The 14,906-nt window shown below is 42.2% G+C and overlaps 1 protein-coding gene across 2 annotated transcripts in view; it reads left to right on the forward strand.

Moving 5' to 3' along the window:
* Window positions 1–14,906, forward strand: part of RELL1 (RELT like 1) — a 72,283-nt gene that overhangs the window by 13,426 nt on the left and 43,951 nt on the right. The window lies entirely within an intron of this gene.

The following is a 14,906-nucleotide window of genomic DNA, read 5'->3' on the forward strand; positions in this document are numbered from 1 at the left end:
AATTAGTTGTTGGAAAATGAAGTAGTCAAGTCTTTCTTATTGTGAAATATCAATGCATAATATTAAAACATTGTGGCTGTAATATTCTCTGAAATTATGATAGTTTACTATTTAAAGACTGAAAAGTCCGTTAAGAAAAAATTATAGTGGGAAAGAAAAAAGTTATCAGGCCAGTGCCTTATTATTTATGTATTTACATTGTGTTTTATAGTGTAATAAAGTAGAAGTTACACCACTCTGTGGTTTCCATTGACCCGTCTCTCCTAAGGTGTAGACCAAAGATTTCATAGCCTTTTCTCTGCCTTCAGTCAGTGGAAATATCTAGTACGTAAGTATTATGGATTGCAGTTATAGGTAGTCTCCTCACTAAGGGCTTTTCAGTGCTTTGGTTTACCTCCACAGCATTAATATTACTATTAGGATAAACCACAGGAAATTACCAATATTCTACTGTTTTTGACCTACAGTGACAACAGTTTCATATGGTTCAAACTTAATAGGAATTAAGTTCTTATTGACTTTCTATCTGCAGTTTAGAAAAAAAACAACTGTCGTGACTGCCATCAAGACATTTAAGGGACTTCCCTGGTGGTCCAGTGGCTAAGACTCCGTGCTCCCAACGCAGGCGGCCCGAGGTTCGATCCCTGGTCAGGGAACTAGATCTCACATGCCACAACTAAGAGTTAGCATGCCGGCAACTAAGATAGCCTGCATTTCTTAAGGAAGATCCTGCACACGGCGACGAAGATCCCATGTGCCGCAACTAGGACCCGGCGCAGCCAAATAAATATTAAAAAAAAAAAGGCATTTGAGAAAATACTCAAAGGCAAAAAAGAAAAAAATATGTACTCCCAAGTTCCACCAACAAAAGATACAAAATACTAAAAAGAAAATAAAAATAACTTGTAATCTCACTACTCAGAGAAAACAGGCAATAGAGCATAGAGTATGGGGCTCTGGAGCCAGGCTGCCTGTATTAAAATCTCACCTCTGCTATTTGCTAGCTGTGTGACCTGGTATAAGTTACTTGACCTCTCTGTGCCGTAGTTTTGTGTAAACATTTTCGTACTTTTTCTTTCAAAAAACTGAGATGGGACTTCCCTGGTGGCACAGTGGTTAAGAATCTGCCTGCCAATGCAGGGGACACGGGTTTGAGCCCTGGTCTGGGAAGATCCCACATGCTGCAGAGCAACTAAGCCCATGCGCCTCAACTTCTGAGCCTGCACTCTAGAGCCCGTGAGCCACAACTACTGAGCCCACGAGCCACAACTACTGAAGCCCTCGCGCCTAGAGCCGCAAGCAAGAGAAGCCACTGCAATGAGAAGCCCGAGCACCGCAACAAAGAGTAGCCCCCGCTCGCCGCAACTAGAGAAAGCCCATGCGCAGGCAACGAAGACCCAATGCAGCCAAATAAATAAAGTAAAAAAAAATTTGTCTCAATAAAACTGAGATCATGTTAGCTCAGAATACTGCTTTGTGTTTATTTCTTCACGTAACATTTTTTATTAACAATTTTGATCATTTTGGCAAAGGGATATGGCAAATCCGATCCCTTCATACAAATAGTTTCCTAAACAAAGGGAAGTTTAGGATTTTCAATAAGTAATCAGCAATTTCAACAGTGTGGAGTGTAGATCAGATGGCTTTTTGATTTTGTTTCTTATAATGGTAGCAGGATTTTTTCTTTTGAAATAGGTATTTAATGCCAAAAAAATAGATAAATTGACCTGGAGAGACTATAACTTAAATGCACCTTCTCTTCCCAATAGTTGACTCGCTAGGGAAAACCATTCTCTCATTCTAGGTTTCTTATTGAAATAGATGAGAAATGATTACTCATAGATTATTCTACTCAAAACACTAACTCAACATAGAGATGAGCCATGGATAATCCCGTTTTGTGGAACTTTACTGAATATCAAAACTGGTAACTCTCACAGGCAATTGAGCACAGAGTATGGGGCTCTGGAGCCAGGCTGCCTGGATTAAAATCTCACCTCTGCTACTTGGCTAGCTGTGTGACCTGGTATAAGTTACTTGACCTCTCTGTGCTGTAGTTTTCCTATCTGTAAGATGGGTTGAAAACAATAGTGCCTACCTCATAGGGTTATTGTAAAGGTTGAACAAGTTCATACCTGTAAAGTGCTTGGAATAGTAATTATTACAAAGTATGCATCAGTACGTGACTAATATTAATAGTATTTTTCTAGGTGTCTTACCCTTGCTACTGGTTTTCAGAGTTCTTATTTGAGTTTCAGGCTACTGACGTTCATTTATTCCCCTTAAATCAGGTTCTCTATATCTAGGGTTTTCCTAATTACTTCTGTTTAATCTTGCCTTTGTTTGCCTTTTCCGAAATGGTCTTTATTTTCTATCTTAGTTCCTGTTCCTTTGCTCTCTCTAACAGCCCCAGGGGAGAATTCCCGGCAGGCAGAGGACTTCATGACTTCCCCAGGAGGGGACCATGGCCCTCCACATATACCATCTCTGCTCGCCAGTTTCCATATTCGCACGAGGCTGGCCACGTGCCTGTCTAGCAGGAACACTGCCTGACTTAACCTGTGACTAATTGGAAAACCCTGCATTTAGGACTTTTGTAGTTTTCTGTTTAATTGTTACCCCTTCCTGTTCCTGGAAGGAAGAGAAACTGGACTGAAGTCAGCGTTATGGGAGCTACAGACTGGCCCCCGCAGTGCTGCCTTGGGCAGCTGCTCCCTCACCTCCAGGGTTTAAGGTATTTCTCTGCCCCCCACATTTAACTCTGTCCCTCCAGTTGGGCTCACACGCTTCAGTGTCTATTCCTGTCTGTTGGCTTTGTATTCCCAGCTGAGCTGGAAGCTTTGTGAGGATAGCAGTGTTTACACTTATTACCACTGATAACGAGCATCACAGCAATGCTAGCTAATGTTTATTGAGCACTTACTCTGTGCTAGGACCCTGGCTAAACCCGAGTTCATATCATTACTGCTCAGAAACCATTCTATTATTATCTGTATTTTATTTATTTATTTATTTTTTGTTTATCTGTATTTTAGAGATGAGGAAACTGGGTCACTGGGAAGTTAATGGACTTGCCTGGGGTCTCACAGGCAGGAAGCAAGAAAAAGCTAGCTTCTGCTTTTTGCCTTCTTTCTTTCTAGGGAGCAGCTTTGGTTGAGAGCTTGAGCCCTGCCTGCAACAGACCTTGGTTCAAATCCTGGCCATTCCCCAGATGAGTGACCTTGACCTCAATACCTTGTTCTTTAATGTCTCCATTTCTAAGATGGGACCTATCTAAGAGTCCTGAAGATTAAAAAAAAAAAAAAGATAACGGGAGTAAAGACGCCCAGCTCAGAAATAAGCACTGGTAGAGGTTTGCCGCTCTTAGTGAATGGTGGTAGAGTGGTTGAACTCCCAGAGGCCCTGGATGTGGGATGGTGAACCCCCAACACACCCCTGGAGAATCAGTCACTAAATCCCTCTCTCCCTCTGTAGGGCCGGTCACCCGGCAGTTTTCCTTTTTGAAGCCCACCCGGCTCGGCACCACACCTAGTTTTCCCACGTGGGTAGTTTGTGTTGTCTTCTGCGTGGTAGAAATTACTTGGCTGTACTCCCACCCTGGCAGGGGTGGGTTTTAGCCAGAAACCGGGGACCTAGCTCCTGGTGGCCTGGTCCTCTGAGTCAGCGCCCTCTCTGTGGAGCTCCAGGGCAGTCACTGGTTCGTAAGGGAACCCCCTCCTCCCTGGGCCCCCCTCTTGCAGTTTCTGCTAGAAACAGACTATCCGGGCCTGTCCTCTCCCCATTTGGTGGTTTTGTCCTGGCCCTTGCTGGTTAGCGTCCTCCCGTAGTTTAAATAATTTCTAACCTAGTCCCTGCTTGGCCTCTTGTGAAGGAATGTTCAGGAACAGATCAGTTAGGGATTGCATCCCTGTGGAAAGAGGGCAGCGCCTTTGGTGAGGGTATGTCAGCTTTGCTCCTTGACGGACGCGGCAGTGTGGAATATGATGGAGTCCTGGGAAAATCCAGTGGAGGGCCAGTTCCCAAAGCTGGGCTTGGGAACATGCTGCCATTCGTGGCCTTCCTTTGAATCTTTGCTAACTGGAACCTTCTGTTGATTTTGATGAATACAGGGGTTTGCTGGTATATTTACATCTTTTGGAAAGGGCTTACCCAACAAGTGGGTAAAGCTATGGGATGTATCAGTCGTCCAGCTCTGAAAAGAACTTATTTATATAAGTTTTTAAAAACTGTCAGCATTTGGCAAATGAAGGTACAAGTGCATTGGACATTCTGTCCCACCAAATAGCATCTTAACAAAACTGCTGATCCAGTTGCAGTGAAAGTGGACACTTGATCAGTAATCGAGGAACCCTTCTGGAAGCATGGAATCTGCTTTCACAATTCACAGGTTGCATGTGGCAAATGTTAAGGTGTTCCTACTATGTTCCAGGAACTGTGACAGGGGTTCAGGGTACAATGATAGGACATTCTCCTTGCTACTTGGGGAAACAGGAGTGTTTGGCTTAAATCAGCCTTTTCCTGCAAGTTCTGTCACCCACGTTGGGTTTCCTAACGTTGACCACAGTATGCCCGAGAGATGTGCTTGTAGTGAAGTGTGTGTGTGGGGGGCTGTCAGTGGCTCCTGAGTGTTGGTTCTTCTGCCTGGCTCATTTCTGTATCTCCCCAGTGAAGTCACGTTAGACCACTGATTTATTTGCAAAATGAGGATCTCATCCACCCTCTTGTCTACTTCCTTGGGATTAGACGTTTCAGATAAGACAATGACAGCGTCAAGTGTCATCTGAGTGGAAACTTTTATATCTTATATGATGTCTCTAGCTAATAATGTATGTGATTGAAGATTTTCTTTTTCCTTTTCCATTCTTTCTTTCCCTCCCTCCCTTCCTTCCTTCCTCTTCCTTTCTGAAAGATTTTTAGATGCCATGCAACTAACATTGTTAGCACAAATTATGTTTGTGACAACTATTGAATTGCTTCGAAGTATAATAGTTTGTGAGTAATAATGTGAAAACATACCTGTGAACAAGATGCTTTTCTATAGATAGAAAAAAGTCTTCCTTTTACTTTCATAATAGTTATGGAGCAGTAAGATAGAGTTCTACTTTAGAGTGATCTTTTGCTTTTTGTAGTAGAAATTAATATTGGGAAATTTTATGCTGCTGAGAATATTTTAAAAAATGACGTCAATACAAATTTATCTTGCTGTAGCTGACTTTAACACTTTTTCATGAAGATGATTCTTACATTTAACAAGATGCATGCAGATTCCAATGTTTATCACACATGACAGGGTCATTTGGCGAGAGGCACCTTTTTAGTGTTTAAGGGCATTCGAGGGGGTGCAGACCTGGGCTCCAGCCCAACTCTGTGGTCAACTGGTGATGGTTTAACCCACCTGTTTACTGTGAGGCATGTGTCACTTACTAGGTAAAACTGAAAACCAATCTGCACTCTTACAGACGCTGCTAAACAATGTGGATAAGTGTGCAGGGCTCTGGGGTCTCAAGGCTTGGCTTGAATCCTGTCCCACTCTATGTTAGGACTTGTTATTGAACCTCCACGGGCCTTATTTTCCTCATCTGCACATGGGGGTAATGAGACAACCTACCTTAAGATGTGGAAATGAAATGGAATTGTGCATGAAGCACTGCAAACACTCGGTGAATGCTGCCCTACGGTTACCTTAACGGAGCAACTCATTCTTTATAACACACCACCTTTAGAAAAGAATCTGAAGTGATTATTGAATCTCTGAAGTCCATTGCTTTGCAGACATATCAAGCAAATGTCTTTTAAAAAATTCTAAGTTTTCTTGAGTTGATGTAATTTACAATTTGAAAGGTGAGGAAGGGTCTACAGTCAAAGTCTCACTCCACTCCTGTCCTCCAGCTGCCCACCCACCCCATCTCCAGGAAACTGACAGTGCTACAGAACTAAAGACAAAAAAATCCTCAAATGGACAACACTGAAAATAGCAAGAGAAAGAGGAGAGGCAGAGGAAGGGGTAGGAGTATAGGAAAAGAGGAGGGGGAGGTTCAGCTGGGGTCTAAACTGCTGAGCTCTCCTGCCCTGCAGCCCCTTAGGCATCGCCCTCGCTTATACCCCTCTCTGAGGACCCCACGATGTGGGGTTCTTCTCCCCTTGGGACTCCTCAGCCTTTTCTGTCTTAGAGGCATGGTGGGTGACTTCCTGGCCTGTGTCCCAGTGCAGACACTGGCAAGCTGACCTTGCCCCATGTTGGGTGAGCTCAGGTCAGATAAGCCTTCTGTGTCATCTGAATGCAAACCACTGTTTGAGGCATTCTGGGAGATTCAGGAAGAGTCCAGAAGTTGAGATCCTTGACTTCTCAAAGCACTGGTGTCCTAAACTGAATCCCTTCCCAAGGAGTAGCTGTGGGGCTGTAGCTCTTTTCTGTTTTTTTCAATCTTTTGGTGCTCTTGAAGAATTGGTAAATCCAAGACAGTTGTGGAGAACGCTAGGGATTTTCTCTTACTCTGCAAAGTTAGTTTTCCCCTTCTAGTCTGAATGGAAACCTGAGATGGTAAATATTTATAGTTTCCATCATAATTTTTGTGTCTTTGTTTCTTTATATTGACATCACCCCAGTTTCAGTTCTCTGTTCTGGTAGCTACCTGGGGTTCAGGAGTAATTCAGTTTTGTCCCACAACCTCCTGCCCGTCAAGAATGTTTGTTCTCTTTTTTGTCCAGGCAAATTAAGTTTTTCTTTTGAAACCTAATATAAAGTCCTTTTTCTTCCTGGATCCACACTAATTACTTCCCTTCTCAACTCCTAAGGTACTTATACAAAGGAACTGCAGCTTAGGGAAGGGTTGTGCTCCAGACATTCCTTTTTGAGTAATTGGGTTGGAAATTGAAATGCATTTTCCCACTAAAAATAATAATTAGGCTCCCATAAAGGGTATTTAAAAAATGATAAAATGGGACTTAGTGAACTTTTATTACGGAAGAGTTGAAAGAATAGTAAAGTGGACTGCTGTACACTAACCACTTGGTTTCAATATTTTGCCATATTCACTTGTTCACCCTATCTATCTATCTGCCCATCCACCCATCCACATACCTCTATCTACCTACTTTTTTTGCTGAATTATTTGAAATCAAGTTGCAGACAGTGTTACATTTCACCCTAAATCCCTCTGCCATCACGTTGTAGGATTAAGGACTTCCTTCAACATAACTGCAATACCATGATCATAGCTTAAAAAAATAAACAATAAATTTGTACTACTGTCTACGCCATTTTCCTGTTGACCTCAAAATATCCTTTGTTGCTGTTTTAAAATTTTTATTATTGTTTAGAATTTGGAATCAGGCTCCAATCAAGGTTTACTAACCGGATTTTGTCCTATTAGTTTCTAACAAAAGCTATTTGAAGCCACATTTAGCCAAGTACTGGGGGAGGGAAGGAACTTTTCTGGGCATAGGTAGTATGTTGAAATCTTTGTGTACTCGCCCCTCCCTGTTTTCCTCTCCCATGCTTAATGCCTGTCTCTGGATCCTGGGGTGCCCCTGCTGCCCTGAGCTCTCCATTTTGGCCAGCTCCCCAGCCCCAGGGTACAGGGACCTCTTAGCCAAATGCATCTGTGAATCAGGGGTTCATAGCTGGACATTGCTGATTTATGCATGTTTTGCTGGGGAAGCTTTCTGGGCCTCCATCTGTTCCCCTAGTGGTTTTTGCTGTCCAGTATCAAGAGTTTTCCAGCATCAGGGAAGCATTTCAAGGAATTTGACAAGATAGAGGTAACTGAGTAGCTGTATACTTCGGGAGGGACTTTGTATCATGGGTGAGTAGACTCTGGGCAGGTGGGTCCTGTCTGGATGTCCCTCCCTGCCTAGTCACAGCTGCGGAGTTGGGGAGGGTGGGACAGTAGCAGCTGCTTATCTGGAAGTTGGCAGCTGCCTGAAGTTCCACTACAAAGTTTAGCACTTATTTATATACTGACTTCCATTGTTTTCCAGTTTCCATATAAGCTCGTTTGTTCTCTTCATACATCTTAAGTTTTTAAAATTTGGGCAAATGCTGTGTCTCAGTCACTGGCGCTGGGGGAATATCTTAAAAGCTCTATGGTTTCGGTTATCCCCACAGCTAAAACCAGAAACAGTTTGGGGATGATTTTGTTTTGTGGAGTTTGCTTTGCATTCTCCCCTTTCATTAGTGTTCATAATTGATTTAAAACGTGTTTAAACAATTAGCTTAATAAAGGGTGTTGTTTTTCAGGAGCTAGTAGATCTTAGCTCTGCCAGGGTAGGATTGAGAGGCTCTGTCCTGAAACAGTATCTGCCTGGGTTTTCCTCCAGGCTCTTACCAGTTTTCAACCATGTGACCCTGGGCAAGTGACATACCCTCCCTAACCTCCAGCTTCTCTCTCTAAAATAATAGTACACATCTCATAGGGTCGTGACTGTCAGAAACCCTTGGGACCCATGGCCTAAACTCTAAATATGTAGGTCCCCCTCGAGAGATCTAATCAAATATATTAATGATTTTGCAGCAGACTCAGCGGAATAGGGGTTGCAAATAGCCTCACGTCAGATCAGAGCAGGTTTTGCTACCAATGAATTTGTCAGATTTGGTTTTGCTATGAAATGAGGTATAAAACTTTTTGTTTCAGAGCTTTTTGGGTTTTGCCTTGTGGACACGGGAGGGTGGGCTTGCGTTTTCCTCTCCAGTAGCATCAACCCAGAGTGAATGTGGATAGGGCTGGAAAAGGTTGGGGAGTATGGAAATTTGAGAACCAGGAAGGACATTGGTTTTAGCACATAATATTTTTTTAAATGGTTAATAATTTTCTTTTCTTTTTTCAATATTTATTTGGTTGCGCTGGGTGTTAGTTGTGGCTCGAGGACTCTGTAGTTGCGGCATGCGAACTCTTAGTTGCAGCATGCATGAGGGATCTAGTTTCCTGACCAGGGATCAAACCCAAGCCCCCTGCTTTGGGAGCACGGAATCTTTTCCACTGCACCACCAGGGAAGTGCAGCACATAATTTTTCAGCTGAGCAAACCAAGGTGCAGAGGGGTGAAGGGACTTGTTTAGTATCACAGAGGTAGCTGGGGACAAAGCTGGAGGAAGAAAAACCCCTTTAGAGAAATGCATATCTAGCTATCTTGGTCAGTAATCTAAATCAAAAATAGACTACTTTTGGGTACTGTGATTTGAATGTTTGCTGAAAAAAAATAGGGTGTGTATCTGTGTGTTTAAAAGCAAGGTTCCAGCCAAGCTTAGTGGGTTATCTACTTACCAGCCAAGTCCTTTTCCCATCACAGAGTTGTTGGGTCACTGCTGGGAAACCCTAGCTTCTGAGAATGTACACCCTTTCCTGATAGGAGAGGAAGAATTGCTATCAGAACCATCAAAATGCTCTTGGCCCTGGTTGGAACAAAGCTGCTTGGGAGAAGTCACAAGGGCCTCCTTATCTGGAGTCTCAGGTTATTACCGTCATCCCCATTATGTGTATTTTAGCAACCCTCGAGCTAAGCCCACTGGGTTTAAGGAATGCCATTTCTGCGCCATTTCTTCTCAGCTCCTCTGACCATTGGGGTCAGTTGGAAATGCAAGTATTACTTGGAATCCAAGCTAGAAAACTGCTTTTGATTTTTTGGGTTGACTTTGAGCCATTCCTCATACCTCTTCCTCAGTTTCTTGCTGTCTTAATGTTTTTTATGTAACATCTTCTTTTGTGACTTTGTCAATAGGATCTTGGCAAAACACAGTACGTAGTGGGTCTTCAAAATACGGTGAATTAACCAAACCTGGCTGGGTCTAAGAAAGACGCTAAGGATTTTGATAACCGCTGGCTTTTGCTGGACCTGTTTTACTTGTAATGTGGAGGAGAATCACTTTTATCAGTAAGAGCTGAGAACTCTCTGTTTCTATGGCTCTTGCTGTGTGCAGAGGATACTGGAGACGAGGTGATGGGCTTGTTTTGAAGAGGCTGAGGGACCCGAGGTTGTGGTCTGCATAAGGTGGGCTGTGATTTGGGAGTTGGAAGGGAGGTCAGAGAGGGGGGACAAATAGAGTTTTGCAGTTGTTCATCGGGTAAGCTGCTCTGAGGTCTGGTGGTGGGCATTTTCAAAACATCCTCCTTCCTGCTGTGCTAATTGGAATCCATAGTTTTGCGATGTGGGGAGCCTTTAATCTAAGTTGTGAAATATAAGAGCAAACCAGCATTTAGCATTTTAACAGAAGAGTTGGTAAATGATGACCTCAGCTCAGGTAAGAGGAAGCAGCGTCCAAGCAGGCAGGATCCAGACTGCCTGGTTTGAATCCAGCCACTGACAGGTAGTAGCTCTGTGACCTTGGGAAGGCTCCTTGACCTTTCTGTGCTTCCTTTCCACATCTGTGCCGTGGGGAGAATACCAGTAACTATGTCATAAGTTTATTGTGAAGATTCCCTGCTTGGCTTACTGCTGGATTGCAGTAAAATTGGTGTTGCTTATTGTTAGTAGTTACAGAGGTATAACAAATTAGTCTGAGCCAGACTTCCATCACTTCTGGAACACTCCCACCTGAAACCATCCCCTTCCTGCCTCTGGTTCAGCCTACTTTCCATTCTGACCCTGATCCCTCGTGTCTGATTCCCTTGGGTCTCTTATTCTCTTTCCTGCTCGGTGACCCACCCTGCATGAGTTAACCCAGTTACAGGTTTGGGGTGCACATCTCAGCTGTGCCCCGAATGGCCTTGCAGTCCTTTCACTGGCCTCTCACATTCCTTCTGTTTCTCCACTAAGCCTCACTGTCTCCGTCAGCCCCTCTTCTGCTCTGGCCCCTCTAGTTCTCAAGAAATGCCATCTCTCATCTTCAGGCATCTGTTTGCTCACCTTCCCTCCATCCACGTAAAGAACAAACTCATGGACACCCTGCCTCAGGACAAAGTATCTTTTTTCCTATTCAAGTTTTTAATCCGTCTCCTTTTTGCTCCTTGGCTTCTTCTGCATGTAAATAAACACTGGTTTCAGCCACTTTAAAAAAATTCAAAACTCCAAATAAAAATTTCTTCCCTTCACGCTGAAAGTGAACTCCCTTACTCGTAATGCCCATAGTGGGCTTCTAGAAAGAGTAAACCGAGCTGTTTCTGCTCTTCAACGCAGGGAATCTAGCCTCACCTTCTGGTCTATGAAAAACTGGTCCCTCCAAGGCCACAAAGATCTCCTGCCAACCGTTTTTTCCTTCCTATTTTATTTTATTTATTTTTTCATTTTATGTATGATGTATGTATGTATTTTAGGATTTTAAAGATTATTTTAGGATTTTAAGTTACTTCAAGAAACTATGGGGAAACAGAAAGGGAGCAAAGTGCAACAAGGGGAAAGTTAAAAAAATTTCAAGTTACTTTCTGATTCAGCAACTAAAGGCTTTCTGTGTATTCTCTGGAACTTCTATGTGGCCCAATTTGTCTGAGTTTTTCTCAATACTCTTTCTAAATATTCTTCTTAGGGTGTTTCTCTCTTTATTTTTTTTTAATTGTGATAAGAACACTTAACATGAGAATTACCCTCTTAACAAATTTTTAAGTGCACAATACGGTATTGTTAACCGAGGGCACAATGCTGTACAGCAAATATCTGGAACTTATTCATCTTGCATAACTGAAACTTTATCTCCGTTGAATAGCAACTACCCCCACCCCGGCCCCCGCCAAAGCTGGCTCCTGGCAACCGCCATTCTACTCTCTTTCTATGAACTTGACTACTTTAGGTGCCTCATGTAAGTGGAATCATGTAGTATTTGTCTTTCTGTGACTGGCTCATTTCACCTGGCATAATGTGTTCCAGGTCCATCTTTGTTGTCCTTTACGGCAGGATGTCCTCCTTTTTTAAAGCTGAATGGGATTCGATTATACGTATATGTCACATTTCTTTATCCTCTCAACCATCAGCGAACATTTACGTTGTTCCCAAGTCTTGGCTATTGTAAATAATGCTGCGGAGAACATGGGAGTGCAGCTATCTCTTCAAGATCCTGATTTCATTCCTTTTGGATAGATACCCAGAAATGGAATTGCTGCATCATTTGGTAGTTCTATTTTTAGGTTTTCTGAGGAAGCTCTATACTGTTTTCCATGGTGGATGTACCATTTTATGTTTCCTTCCTATTTTAGCTACTTTCTCTTGAAGCATCTGACCTAGCTGACTGCTGATTCCTCCTGGAAACTTCTTCTCTGTTCTAAGGTAGAACCCTGGCTTCTCTTCCTCAGATCCTCATGGAGTAGATCCAGTTGCTCAATGGATATTTCCATCTGGGTGTCTCCGTGCTTACCTTTATCACTACATGTTCAAAACCGAACATGTGCTATTGTCTTCTCCACACAAGTATATGAGCTAGGGCCCCTGAAACAAAGTACCACAAACTGGGTGACTTAAAAAGGAGAGATTTATTGACTCACTGTTCTGTAGGCTACAAGTCCAAGATCAGGGTCAGCAGGGTTTCTTCTCCTGAGGGCTGTGAGAAAGAATCTGTTCAGTGCTTCTCTTCTAGATTCTGACGGTTCGCTGGCAATCTTTGATGTTCCTTGGCTTCTATAAAGCATCATCCTGACCTCTGCCTTTACCTTCACATGGTGTTTTTACTTTGTGCTTGTCTATCTCCAAATTTCCCTTTTTTTAAAGGACAGCAGCCATATGGGATTAGGGCCCACCCTAATGACTTCATTTTATACCTTTGTAAAGACCCTATGTCCTAATATAGTCACTTGGGGTTAGGACTTCAACATATGAATTGGGGGTGAGGCAAAATTCAACCCATAGCACCATGCAGACTTGATTTTTTTTCAGGTATTTCTCATCTCAATGAATGGCACCAATGTCCACCATGTTACTCAAGCAGAAACTTGGGAATCATCCTTATCAAATCACGTGCCTTTATATGAACCTAGCATCTAGAGCTTGTAGAACTTGGAGGCACAATTTTGGAATAGGAACCATGGCATCCAACAGGTTTACAAAGGGATCTGTGACTCCCAAATGGCTGACAACCTCTGCTCTGTATCTTTTTCTTTTTTTTAGCGTCTACCGCCTTGGTACACGTAATACATACATAAGAATTTTAGAAAACTACAGAAAAGCATAAAAATAAAATTAATAATTATCCTATTATTCAATTACCCAGAATCACTTATTATTTTGGTCATTTCTCATACATTTTATGCCTTCATGCATTTTTTTTTTTTACTAGTTGGAGCATACTGTATGTAAGATTTTGAATCCAACTTTTTAAAATTCAACACTGAATCATGTGTGTTTCCATATCTTCACAAAATCTTCATAAATAGTTTTAAATGGTGTGTGTTATTCCATCAAATGGATAGATAATGATTGACTTAGATATTTTATTATTATCCCATTATCAAATATGCAGGTCGTTGCTATTTTTTGACTTTTATAAATAATGCTATGACAACCTTTACTATTAATTTGGACTCAAATAAATATTTTTTTCAGAATTCAGGTATGAGTCAGCAGGGGATAAAGAAAAAAGGTGGACACAGTATCTCTAAGCAAATTATTAGTGTAAATTGAAAGAAAGCTAAGCCTACCTCAGTTAACAAATATCTTAGGCGTTAATTGTGAGTAGTTACTTTGTGATTTAAAAGTTATTCTTAATTAAATTGTTGAGGTAGATCACAGTAGAGTCTCCAGTCAACATTTTGCTCTTCAGTGATTCTTTACAGTCTATAACAGGGTTGTACAATGATGGAAATGTTCTTCATCTGACCTGTCCAATATGGAAGCAATTAGCCACGTGTGACTATTGAGCACTTGAAAAGTGGTTAGTCCAACTGAGGAACTGAATTTTAAATTTTATTTATTTTTAATTGATTTAAATTTAAGTAACTATTTGTGGTTAGTGGTTACCTACTGGATAGTGCAGTTCTATCAAGGTGATGCCTAAACACTTTTATAGTGCTTATCTTTTCCTACATACCCTTTTAAGTGTTTTACATATTAATGTATTTAATCCTCACAATGACTTTAGGAAGTAGTCTTCCAGTTACTATTGCTATATAAAAAATTACCACAAAACTCAGTGGCTTAAAACAATAACAATCATTTATTTTGCCTGTGAATCTACAGTTTGGGCAGGGTTCATCAGAAATGGCTCATCTTTGCTCCATGCAGCATCAACTGAGGTTATAGAGTCTACTTCTAAGATATCTCAATAACATAGTTGTCATGTTGATGACTATTATTGGTTTTTCTTCTTGGGGGAGCTTGGGTTTCCTCACGGCATGGTGGCTGGCTTCCAAAAGCAAGTGTCCCAAGAGACAGGAAGTGGAAGCTGTCAGTTTCTTAAGGCCTGGGACTTAGAAACTGACAAAATATCACTTCCAACATATTCTATTGGTCAGGCAAAGCACAGAATATATCTTCAAGGGGAGGAGATATAGACCTCACCTCTCCATGGGAGCAGTGCCAAAGCATTTGGGGACATGTCTTAAAGTCATCATAGAAAGGTACAATCATTTTGATTCTGTTTTACAGATGAGGAAACTGAGCACCTAGCAGTTAAGAAACTTGCTCAAGGTGACATGCCTAGTGATTGGCCAAGCTGTTATTTATGCCAGGCAGTCTGACATTTTTTTTTTTTTTTTTGCTGTACGCGGGCCTCTCACTGTTGTGGCCTCTCCTGTTGCGGAGCACAGGCTCCGGACGCGCAGGCCCAGCGGCCATGGCTCACGGGCCTAGCTGCTCCGCGGCATGTGGGATCTTCCCGGACCGGGGCACGAACTTGTGTCCCCTGCATCGGCAGGCGGACTCTCAACCACTGCGCCACCAGGGAAGCCCTGACCTTTTTTTAACTACAGTGCATCTCTGTAGTTCATGTTTCACTAATTTAGATTCATATCTTCTTCAGTTTTTTCCATGGTGCAATAATTATGAAATTAA

This window comes from Grampus griseus (assembly GCF_964374135.1).
Source record: "Grampus griseus genome assembly, chromosome: 4".
Classification (NCBI taxonomy): domain Eukaryota; kingdom Metazoa; phylum Chordata; class Mammalia; order Artiodactyla; family Delphinidae; genus Grampus; species Grampus griseus.